Source organism: Mixophyes fleayi, chromosome 2 (assembly GCF_038048845.1).
Source record: "Mixophyes fleayi isolate aMixFle1 chromosome 2, aMixFle1.hap1, whole genome shotgun sequence".
Taxonomy (NCBI): Eukaryota; Metazoa; Chordata; class Amphibia; order Anura; family Limnodynastidae; genus Mixophyes; species Mixophyes fleayi.
The window spans coordinates 259,667,285-259,680,655 of record NC_134403.1 but is presented as its reverse complement, the minus strand read 5'-3'; positions in this window follow the sequence as shown (position 1 = coordinate 259,680,655).

Genomic DNA, 13,371 nt, shown 5'->3' with positions numbered 1-13,371 from the left:
AAACCCAGAAAGAAAAGGTATCCTCAGGATAAGTCTCAGCCAGATGAGCAAACTGAGGGAGAAGAAATGCAATGACTATCAAAAGCAACACCTGTGTTACAAATAGCACTTCAATGTAAATCCCAAGAGCCCACAGTTAATTAGATAATACAGAGAAAAGAGCAACCTTTTTTAGTCTGCACAGGTGCTGCAAGATCTTTGATATCTGGAAAACAAAGATACCCACTAGCTGAAAATATAGTACATGCTGTTGGTGTGGCAAACAAAGTGATACCATTAAGAGAAACAGAAAAGCTACCTGTCACTATAGGACCACTTACCAGTGAGCATTCTTTCCTTTTAGCTGCAGATGCTCCTACCAATTTGTTAGGCAGGGACCTGCTTTGTAAATCGGGGTGCACAGTATTCTGTACAGCTGATGGGATATATTTACAAGTACCAGACAAGCCCAAATATATAGTCAATAGTGCATTACAGGATGATCCTAGTAGATTTGATAGTGCACCATTTGTAGTCAATGTGACACCAGAAATGTCTCAAATGCTTGACATGGTACCTGAGAAATTATGGGCAACAAGCTCACATGATGTAGAGAAAATGCTGACAGTTACTCCGGTACAGGTTAAACTGAAACTGGGAGCAGTTATTCCTAGCAGACCACAATACCCATTGTCTCCAGAGGTGGAGAAGGGTTTTTTTTCCTGTAATTCAAGAGCTGTTAGAAAAACAGGTATTGATTAAGACTCAAAGCCCCATAAATTCTCAGATTTTCCCCATAAAGAAGCATGGTGGGCGTGACTATCTGCTAATTCAAGACCTAAGGGCAATTAATTAAATTGTAGAACCACTACACCCAGTTGTCCGAAATCCTGCCACGATTCTGATGCAGATTCCGTTTGAAAGTACACACTTTACAGTGATTGACTTGTGTGCAGCTTTATTCAGCATCCCTAGACAGTCAGTATCTTTTTGCATTTACATACAGAACCTGTACAGAATCTGGCAGATAACTTGCAGCCACTCATTTTACTAGGTGAATCCGTACTCTTCCTGTATGTAGATGATTTGCTGCTATGTTCACCTGACTACACTACCTCACTTTTAGACACTAAAGCATTGCTGTTTTTCTGGCAGAAAATGGACACAAGGGACATATTCAATTGTCAGCGGAAATGCCAAAAATCCCGCGGTCCGCGCACTATTACCGTTATTATATGGTGATTCTTTTTAGAGAGGTGTTGCTTATGTAAAATTTCGAGAAGCTGTACTGTAGCAATAAGACGGTCGATTGTCAGTATCTGCCTTCAGCATTGCATCAGCATGCTGCTTTTTATCAGCAGCTCCTGCCTCTTTAACTATATTGGACTTTATACTATTGTATGTGCCTTGCAGTTCGCCTGTTTCACCAGAAGTGCTGATATTAATTCTGTCTCTTTCACTAGCAGGGGTTAACCGGCTGCACTAGCTAATCATCTGCATCTGTTCTCTCATTATTTATGACTGCCTGTTCCAGTTACCTTTGCTAGTCATTTATGTTGCTGTTCTGGATATAGTTGTGTTCATTTGTTTCTCCTGTTCTCCTCCTGTTTCCTGGGACTACTACGAGCTGTTCACCTACATCTGCCGTATCCCTCATTGTTACCTGTTTTCAGCCTCTCCCAGAGATCCATTGTTCTGTGTCTGCAATACTCGATTTGTACCATTTTCTTCACCTTCTAATCACATCTGCTCAATAAATATTTATGCTTTCACCATATTCCGGGCTCCATAGTTGTCATTTCCAGTTCTAAGCATAGAAGTGTGACAGTAGGAGCAACCAAAAAACAACTTTGGAGCAATGTTAAAAAGATTCTGCTTCAGATTTTTACTTCTGGGACTCTTACTGTAATTGTTTCTATTTGTTTTCTCCTGCAATATGTTTGCCTTCCAATTTGCTGAACTGCCTCTGCTACAGACTGTATAAGCAGATATAATTCTTTTACACTCTCAGCTGGCTCAGTTTTCTGCTTTAATTACGGACCCACTCGGGAAACTGTCACTGATTGTGTTTATTTCAATTCAAATGCTGTTGATTTGCCTCAAACAACTTTGTCTGCTGATGAATCAGGGCAAACAGCACCTCTTAATAGTGCTACAAAAAATTTGCAGTTATCCAAGAACTACTGTGTAACAAACTCCAGGTTATCCAGTGGTCAATGCCCCCATCTAGCTGATAAGGAGCTGCCGCGCAGAGGGATTACCAAATTATGTCTCTACTGTGCCAATAATGTACACTTCTTACAAGACTGTCCACTCCTCAGACCACGACAGTCTACAGAACAGTCTTCTGCTAGAAGAGGATGAGGGGGAGATTTGTGTAGCCGACGAGGGTGCTGATGAGGATGTGATTGATTGTGTAAGTGCAATTCTGGCACGTGAGGTTCTGGCACCAAATTGCACTTTCCAAACAGAAGCAGGGATTACGCAGGTGGCAGACCACAACAGTTTGACATCTGGGGGTAAATGTATCAAAGTGCGATTTTGCAACTCCAGCGATTTTCTCGGGAGAGTTGAAACTCGCCGATATATGAAGCTGAGTTTTCATACAAAATCGCCAGAGTTCTGCTTCTGTCAAAATCGCTACTTGTAAAATCGCCAGAGATCAAACTTACCACTGTTTGCCACTGCAGCTATACAAGTCTACAATGTATGAAGCTGCGAGGTAGCAAACTCAGGAGAGTTTGCTTCTAAACACGCCAGATACAACACGCTGCTTGATAGCAGCGTGTTGTATCAACACATCACTGTTACACTGCCCTGGCAGTGTTAAAAAGTTAAAGAACAGATAAAAGTTGAAAAAAAAAAAGCGTGAGGTCCCCCCACTATTCATGCTTAACCCTAGTGCTGCCTGACTAGTGCTGGTCCCGTGAAAATGGGGGGAAAATTTTGCGTGGGGTCCCCCCGATTTTCACTTTACCAGCACTAGGCAAACCAGCCAGGGTTGGCGGCACTATAGCAGGGGGACGCGTGGCAGGGGTCCCCCTGCCATAATGACTAACCAACCCTAGACTGTTCAGTGCTGGGCTGGATTCCCTAGGGAGTGGGGTCCGCCGAAAAAAAGGAGTGCCCCCCCCCCCCTAGAAAGAAACAGCCCAGTGCTGATAGCACTAGGGCTCTACCTACTACCCCTGGGCTGTGGGTAGTAGGGTAATACGGCGATAAAGTATTAAAAAAACAAACTGACACCAATTTTTTTTGTGGAACTACAAGTCCCAGCCAGCCAGGTTGCCCTAAAAACTGTGGCCATGCTGTTGCTTGTATAACTACAAGCACCAGCATACCCACGGCAGCCAGGGCATGTTGGCACTTGGAGAACCACAAGTGCCAACATGCCCTGACATCCCTGGCTTGCTGGGCCCTGTAGTTCCACAAAGAAAAAAGTTTACAAAACAACAACTCCCTCATAAACACCACATATATTTATTAAAAATAAAAACCCCACAATAAAGACACTAACCACCCTCTTTTTAACCACATCTATTTAATAAAAATAAAAAAAACCAAATACTCACCAATGATGTCTTCTTTCTTCTTACCAACGTCCTGACTTTCCCCAGTCCCTTAATATTTATACCTCCATCTTGACGGCTTGCCCCAGTCCCAGCCATTTTATACTTCCAAAAACGATTGTTGAAAAGCAGGAACACTTCACCCAGAAGGGGCCCATATTTGTAATATTCCGAATCTGTGTGCTTGCTTGAAGAAAAATGAAAAAATTCTTGAGACGCCGCAAACACCTCCTATCTAGTAGGAGGTCCGTATCGCACTGAGCTTACGTTGTTTGCGTAAGTTCAAAGTACAGTATTATGGCATTTTCCCACGCTAGTAGGGGAATCACCTAATACAGTACTTAGAGCTTACGCAAGTAACGTAGCTCATTGCGCATGCGCAACGCTACTTGCGTAAGCTGTAATACAGTAAATACAGCTGGTTTGCCTAGTGCTGGTAAAGTGAAAATAGAGGGGACCCCACGCAAAATTTTTCCCCGATTTTCACGGGACCAGCACTAGTCAGGCAGCACTAGGGTTAAGCATAAATAGCAGGGGGACCTCACGCTTTTTTTTTTTAAAACTTTTATCTATTCTTTTACTTTTTACCAGGGCCAGTGTAACAGTGATGTGTTGACAACTCACTGCTACAACACAGGTGAGTTTGCTAAACTCGTGAGTGTTTACATCGCTCAAAATCGCCAGAGATGACCAGCGATTTTGAACATGAGTCTCAAAATCGCAGCTTGATACATTTGCATTTTTTTTTTTCAAAACTATTTGCCGCGATTTAAACACGCTGGCAAACTCGCACTTTGATACATTTACCCCCTGGGCTGTTTTGAAGGTTTTTACCAAAAAATGTGTGACCTTTCTCATAACTCCAGCCAATCCTACTATTAACATGCAAAGAATGGTGGAGGGCCTAGCAAGGATTAAACTGTATTTTCCCTAATTTGCACTAATAGGTTTGGTTGCAATATACACCCAAAGACTAGTGTTCAATTGCTAAGAGTCATTGATGAAGAGGAAGACAAGCAGGCTTGTCTGTAGAATTTGCAGGCAAATTCTACAGCGTTATATAGTTAACACCCAAAAAGAAGAGCTCCATCCAATACTCATCCTGCCATCATAGAAGTCTGTGTACTATGATGTAATTGTCGATAATGACCTTCCGAATGGAATTAGCCGTTCATTTTAGGGCAGAGCTGTCACAATTTTTGGCCAATTCTTTTACAGCAGAGCAAATATCAAAATGTTGTGCTGACTCATCTGCATCACCATTGGGTGTCTTGGGAAAGCTACTTTTTTTCTGACAAGCAGTTGCCAGAGAAACTGAAGGAGTAGATGTCATTACAAGATGTTGATAGCTCTTGGATCCTGGCGAAGCAAATTAAGTAGTTAATCTACAATTAAAATATAGTTAGCACATTTACTTTGTTTTATTTCATCTGTTAAATTTCTGTAGCTCTTTCTCAAAATGTATAACCGTGTCTGCACTCTCTTTACAGGTGACTACTTCGCTGTGCTAAAATACATTCCTCTTAAATGGTAGTCTTCTTGCAGCTGCTGCATTCTCCTACATACTGTTGCAGAATCCCAAAAATGACCCTAAATTTTCCGGGACACAAACAGCATCTCCTGCATGTCATTGTCATTTTTTAAAAGTTCTGTAACACCAAGTTGATTGTGTGAGCAAAACAGGAAATGTGATGGAATTCTTCCCCGCTGTAATGCTTGAAAAATATTGGTGTCATTATCAGAAATGACATATCCTCAGGAGAGTACAAGCAGGATTGGCCATGTTGCAATGACATCCCTTACTTATTGTAACAGATTGTCAGCTGTATGCCTCTTACCGAAGCCGCTGATACACAGAGTAGCCTACTTCTGAAAAATGTTATGTACTTGGGTACATGCTGCTGCTGTTCCTGCTGGTGAATGCGAATCACCAACCCAGTGGGCTGTCACAGTCATATAATCTTTAGTTTGCCCAGTTCCGCTTGTCCACATATCTGTGGTTAAGTGTACAGTGGGTAGAATGGCATTTTGTATCCCAATAATTACATTTTTATGAACCTTCTGGTAGAGGTGAGGAATAGCTTTTCTAGTAAAATGGTATCGAGCTGATATATGGTAACAGGGACAGAAGACCTCAAGAAACTGTCTAAAATAGTGAACATTGGACGCTGATCTAATACTAGTATAGTCCCCATGGCGTCTGTGATCCGCTTTGCGACTGGGTGACAGCTTTCATACTTGCTTCCTCTTGCAAACGATTGTTTAATAGTCAATTGTTGCTTCTGGGGATATTGATGATGAAGGTGTTGGGGGTGTAGATTGCAGGTGCTGGGATCTAGATGAGAGAAGGGAGGTAGATGATGCTGGACTGCTTGTTGTAATTTTTTTTACATAAGTTTCTGATTTTCTCAACAGCTTTCCATGAACTCACTTCAAATTCCATAACATGGATGAGGATCCTAGATGGTTAAGGACCCTACCTGTACTGAGTGTGGCTTTAAAAATGCTACAAATGGCTAGACAACTGTTGTCAGGATTTGTGTAAAAATAATTCCACACTTAAGAGGTGGATTTTTGGTCTTATGCCCAGGCATGACAATGGCCTTTTTCTTATGGCAAGAACTGCTGCAATCTTTGTTTGAAAGTGTAAAATAATATTTTGACCTATGAGGTGGTCAAAATTGAATGGAAATTACTGGAAATTAGTGCTAGGGAGGTTAATAATAGCAAAACAAAACCAAACAAAACCAAAACACGCAAGGGCGGTTTGGCAAATCCAAAACACAAAGGTAATCCAGATCCAAAACCAAAACCAAAACACGGGGGTCAGTGAGCATCTCTATAATTAATACACTTTATTCATTTCTCCTGCATTTTACTGTCATGCAATATATTTAGAATAGCAAATTACTATAGTTTGCATGATATATTTTTTTTCCGTATAATTCTATTCGTGACACTTGTTAAATTGAAAAATAAAATTCATATAAAGTTTAAAAACAATGTTTATGGTTTCACATTTCTTAAGTGTTGCAATGCTCTGCAGTCTTCTGATTTTTGTCCACACAAAATATATCTCATAGCTCATATCTTTCTTGGACATACTTATGCTTCTGACTTTGACCAATCGTAGGGCAGTATTAAGGAGGCCCGTCTGTTACCTGGACACTTGAGATAGCTTTTGCAAACAATCCCAATGTTTCAAGGTTTACAGTATCTTTATCATGACATTAGTAATACTATGTGCCAACTTCATTGCTCTCTTCACACACAAAGACCTGCATGGGATAATACATACACAAATATTTGTTTTTTAATACACCATGTTTGTTGTTTAATAATAAAACATGATTGATGGACAAACTATTCTTTGAAGATTTTTTTTCCATTTTGCAATCAATTGTAAAAGATTGTTTCATAACCAACACAGTAGTTCCACATTTATTCTCATAACTACATTAATGTTTGCTATACATTGAGAAAAATGTCACATTTTGAAATGTGTAGGACTTTTGGCATTCACAAGTGGTCACTGAGAACATTGGATTACATGATTTGCTCAAAAATAAGTGGGTTTTTTTCATATTGTTTCTACATATTGAGCAAAACTTCAATCAGTGTGAACTAAAAGCAGGGCCGGATTTACCGCTAGGCAACCTAGGCACCTGCCTAGGGCCTAGTGGCTCTCAGGGGGCCCAGCTGGGGGGGACAGGAGCAATTTAAAAAAAAAAAATCGGCCCCTCCCCCGCAAAATCTATAGGGAGGGAGAGAGGTTGATATGTGTGAAGGAGGGCAGAGGAAGGGGGCTGATATATGTGACTGGGGGAGTTTTGATGTGACGGGGGGATAGCTACAGAGTGGAGGTAAGGAAAATGGCTGTAGGGGGGGGTTAAAGAAAATGGCTGCAGCAGGGGTTAAGGAAAATGGCTGCGGGGGTTATTTAAAAAATAGAGCAGCTTTGGAGGGCATAATCTCATGATTGTGTGGTGGTCACATGGATGCTCTCTGTGGTCTCAGCAATCACTAGATTACTAAATATTAGTGAGATGGGGCTGGTAGAGGTTTGTATTTGATTGACCACAAATATTTAGATATTGCTTATATATGCCTGTACAATGGGGTACTTTTAGCTGGCCATAATGGAGTGTTTTGTTTTAACTAAAGGGCCTAATCATTCAGGGTTTGTTAACATTTTGCATTATAATTAGAGATGGGCGGGTCCGGTTCCCCGAGAACCGAACCCACCCGAACTTTGGGTATCCGAGTACCGAGCTGAGCAGCTCGGTACTCTCCCACTCGTTCCGAATACAAATCGAGGCCGAACGTCATTGTGACGTCGTCGGATCTCGGGGCTCGGTTCTCGCGATACTTCAACATTATAAATACATGCCTCCACAGCAATCCATCGCCATTTGACAGAGGGAGAGAGCAGGGTGTAGTCACAGGCTGATTAGAGCAGGGACAGAGAATCCATCATTCTTCTTGCAATTGCTCTAACAAAAATCGCTAGAGAAGAGAGGAGGATAGAGGTTTATTATTTTTTGTTAATATTTTGCACTCCCCAGTGCTTTTGGGGTGTCCCCCATAATTGTGCATAAATATTTCTGGCTGTCAAAAGTCATATCTGTCAGCAGTATCTACCAACTAATTTTTAGCACTCCTCAGTGCTTTTGGGGTATCCCCCATAATTGTGCATAAATATTTCTGGCTGTCAAAAGTCATATCTGTCAGCAGTATCTACCAACTAATTTTTAGCACTCCTCAGTGCTTTTGGGGTGTCCCCCATAATTCTGCATAAATATTTCTGGCTTTCAAAAGTCATATCTGTCAGCAGTATCTACCAAATAATTTTTAGCACTACAAGTGCTTTGCGCTCAGAATGGATTCAAAGCAGTCCACATATGATCAGAATGAGCAACCAGGTTCTGTCACCAGTCCTGATGTTAGTGTTCCCAGTACGTCATCTGGCCAAGGCGATGTCAAACAACAGAGTGTTTCCAAATCAGTGCAAAAAACAAAAATCCCCAAAAAATTTACTGCGTTGAAGCGAAAAAAAAGTGTTACTGAGCAAAAGTTAAGTGGCGATAAAAAAAAATTGCCAACATGCCATTCTACACACGCAGTGGCAAAGAGAGAATGAGGCCTTCACCTTTGGCTATTAGTGGCAGATCCAAAAATGTTACCGACCCTACAAGTGGTGCACAACTACTGTTACGCGTCAAAGCCGAGCTGCAAGATAACAGTAAGGCATTGGAGAATAATGTTTGCTCTGAATCAGAAATGACACCGATCCCTGTGGAGAGTCCATCCAACAGTGGTATGTCTAATTGTGAGCATTCTGTTAGTGTACCCATAAAGAAGGGCCCTTTCAGAAGATCTGCTGATGTGTACCTGAACAGCCCGAGTGTAGCCTCTGATACACAAATTGAGGATGCCACTTTGGAAATATAAGAGGATGAGGGGGAGATTTATGGAGGTGACGAGGGCGCTAATGAGGATGTTGATGATTATGATGCAGACAGATACCAAATTGCCTTTCTCAATTTCTATTTATATTCTAGATTATACAACGGCTGAATAGTTTTCTATTTTATTCCTAGTGGAGAGGGGATCTGATGCAGACAGATACCAAACTGCCTTTGTCCATTTCTTTGTTTATTCGACTTTCTAGTTCTACAATCTATGCAGGCTGCTTTTTTTATATTCAACTACAAGTGGAGGGCGGGGGGGCTTAGATAGCCACCAAAGTACCGTGGTCCATTTAATTCTACTTTCTAGCTCCACAGTCTGTGCAGGCTGCTTTTTTTATATTCAACTACAAGTGGAGGGCGGGGGGGGCTTAGATAGCCACCAAAGTACCGTGGTCCATTTAATTCTACTTTCTAGCTCCACAGTCTGTGCAGGCTGCTTTTTTTATATTCAACTACAAGTGGAGGGCGGGGGGGCTTAGATAGCCACCAAAGTACAGTGGTCCATTTAATTCTACTTTCTAGCTCCACAGTCTGTGCAGGCTGCTTTTTTAATATTCAACTACAAGTGTAGGGTCTAATATACACCCAAAGATGATGGCTACATTGCCAATAATCAAAGATGGAGGAGGTAGACAACCAGGTTTGACTGTATAATTTGCAGACAAGTGTTCGCATTAAGGACGGCCTACCAGGGATTCAACTGTTTTTTCATAATTTATTAGCTTTAGAATTACCTCACTTATCTAAGAAACTGGTGGAGCACTAAATTAGGTTATTTTAGACCCAAAAAATTGTATTTTTTTTCAAAAATAGCAAAACAAAACCAAAACCAAAACCAAAACACGCAAGGGCGGTTTTGCAAAACCAAAACCAAAACACGAAGGTAATCCAGATCCAAAACCGAATACAAAACCAAAACACGGGGGTCAGTGACCATCTCTAATTATAATACATTTTTGCATTTTCAAAACAGGACATCAACTTTCCAGAAGCCAGCGAGAGGATAACAAAATTGCAAGAGAGAAGAGCAAGAACAGGTAAGAGACAATGGCACAATCTGCCTAAATTTGAATGCTGGAGAATACACCTGAACATTCATATTCAGGAGTGTTCCTATACACTTATATATTCTGGGGGGGGGGGCGCTGTGGTCGTATTAGGCTAGGGCGGCCAGAACCCTTAATCAGGCCGTGTGTGTGTGTGTGTGTGTGTGTGTGTGTGTGTGTGTGGCCACTGTCTGTGTGTGTGTGTGTGTGTGGCCACTGTCTGTGTGTATTATGTGTGTGTGTGTGTGTGTGTGTGTGAGTGGCCACTGTGTGCGTGTATTATGTGTGTGTGTGTGAGGGGCCACTCCGTGCATGTATTATGTGTGTGTGTGTGGGGCCATTGTGTGCGTGTATTATGTGTGTGTGAGGGGCCACTGCGTGCATGTATTATGTGTGTGTATTATGTGTGTGTGTGAGGGGCCACTGCATGCGTGTATTATGTGTGTGTGTATTATGTGTGTGTGTGAGGGGCCACTGCGTGCGTGTATTATGTGTGTGTGTGAGGGGCCACTGCGTGCGTGTATTATGTGTGTGTGTGTGAGGGGCCACTGCGTACGTGTACTATGTGTGTCTGAGGGGCCACTGCGTGCGCGTACTATGTGTGTGTGTGTGTGTGTGTGTGTGAGGGGCCACTGCGTGCATGTATTATGTGTGTGCGAGGGGCCACTGTGTGTGTGAAGGGGGGGGGCCAAACCGATAACTTGCCTAGGGCCCCATGAGGTGTAAATCCGGCTCTGACTAAAAGCATCCCTCTGGCGCACCCATGAGAAGCAGCGGTGCACAGAGTTCTGTTTAATTGCATTCCTTTCAAACGAGTACTACCTCTCAATGCCGCCCACAGACCAAAAGAGGTTGTGTACCCTAGTCTAATACAATCCACTAGTTGGTTAACTCTCTCAAGAAGAGGGTGGCTTCCAGCCCTTTATTTTATCTACTGTCTATGTCCCTGTTTTGTATTGTTTTTTATAAAATCTTTTTTTTATTGAAAATGAAACAGCGTTTACAAATAACAGAATTAACACTGTTGAACAGTATTGCAAGCTGTATGTTAAATAACCTCATTCAAACATTTGACATCACCAGCATGGTGGCTTGTTTATCAAACTGGAAAGGTTGGTGATAAATCCTGCTTGCAGGACTGTTTTATTTTACGAACAAACCAAGTGGGATGTGATTGTTTAACTATTTTGCTGGATAGGGGATAGAAAGTAGATGGAAAGAGGGGAGGGCAAAGTGAGGTAAGGGGGGGGAGCGGGGGTTTGGGCCTTATTTATTCCATTGGGCATACAATGTAGAGTCTTTAAATTCGATCCATTCAAACCATAGTAGGTAATATTCTCTGTATTTATCAGCCGCGGAGTAAATCATGTCGTCCATTGATATATACCAGTCCAAATGTGTAAACCATTCTATAATAGAAGGGGGTGTTGGGGATCTCCAGTGAACTGGTATCACAGCCTTTTCCGCACTTCTGAGAAACTTCAAGGTGGATTTTTTATATTGGGAAATGGGTAATTTGATATCATTAAGTAGCCAATATTTCCGACAATTGGGTACCTCTGTTCCACGATCACCTTGCTGATAAGTAAAACTGAGTCCCAGAAGGGTCTAAGAGCTGTGCAGTCCCACAAGATGTGCAGCGGGGTGCCTGATGCCACTTGGCATCTCCAAACATTGATCTGGAAACCCAGGAAACATTATAGCTAGTATCCTGCGACAACAGTACCACAGAGTTAATACTTTATATTGTGTTTCAATCACCCGTACACTGACTGAACTAGCTTGGGTGCGCTGTAAAATGTCACACCAATTCTGGTTGGGGATGATGGTCCCCAAATCGCGCCCCCAGTCTCTAGAGCATTTGGGTAGTGCGTTAAAAGAGTATTCAATCAAAATTCGATATATGAAGGACAAAGTATGTCTAGTATACTGAGGTGCTATGCATTAGCAATCAAACTGCAGGAGTGTTCTCCCTGCCAACTTGCGAACACCCGGGGAGCATAGAAAGTGTCGTAACTGTAGGTGTCTTCATATCTCTGAGTTGGATAGTTCCGATTTTATCTTAAGATCAGCAAACTGGATAATTCCAGAGTTGTCCACCAGCTGGCCGATATGTGAGACTCCGGCTTGCGTCCAGTGTTTGAAAGCCTGTTTCGAGTGGCCAGGAGGGAAGTTTGGATTGTTGAGAAGTGGGGTCAGGGGTGAGTTCAGCATTAATATATGTGGAGCGGTTCGCAGTCTGAACCATTTAGTCAGGGTAGGAGAAATTGTCGAGTGACGATGGTGAGAAGCAGCGGTTGCAGCATTTGCAGAGAACTATGTTAATGGGTGCATGTAATTTATATCTCTCTATCCAAACCCACTGTTTGTCAGACCCTCCTCTCGTCCAGTCCAGTATTCTATTCAACATGACAGCGTTGTGATTGTTAAAGAAATGTGGCAACTGTATCATCATCATCATCATTTATTTATATAGCGCCAGCAAATTCCGTAGCGCTTTACAATTGGCAACAAACATTGATAAGACAATACTGGGTAATACATACAGACAGAGAGGTATGCCTCCTGAATGTTTGTGCTTGTACAGGATGTCATGCATGAATCAAGGTCGTCTACCTCTCCAAAGTGTCATATGGCCTTATGCAGGTCATTAAAACAAGAGGTGCGGATGTGAATCAGGAGTGCGTGTAGTAAGTAAAGGACTCTAGGGAGCAGGCTCATTTTCACTATAGTGACTCTACCTATCAGATATAAGTCCTTCGGGAGCCATTCTCTCAGATTTTTACGGATAGTCGTGGTAATGGGCAAAGAATTATCCATGTAGATCTTAGATACGTCCCTATTTATGATCACCTCTAAGTGGGATGGTGTGCCAGACAAACGGAAATGCAGGCTTCAGACCTTCAACTATATCTGGAGGTGTTGAGATATTAAGGGCCACCGACTTTGAGTAATTGATTATAGTTGGATTGTTCTCCAAAGGTACGGAATTCAGACATTAGGTTCGGGGTTGAGATTACCGGGTTCGTGAGGATAGCAAGAAGGTCGTCTGCAAAGAGTGCTAGTTTAAATTCTGTGTCCCCGATCCGCAGTCCAGATATGTCCGGATTCGCTCTTATGGACCGCGCTAAGGCTTCCATACATAACATGAAAATCATTGCGGATAATGGGCAACCCTGTCTCGTTCCGTTTTTAACCCCAACTGAATCTGACAAGTCTCCATTGACTTTAATCTTAGCTGTCTGGTGAGAATTTAAAGTTTGAATCCACTCCAAACCCAATGGGCCCAAACCCAGGTGGCTGAGG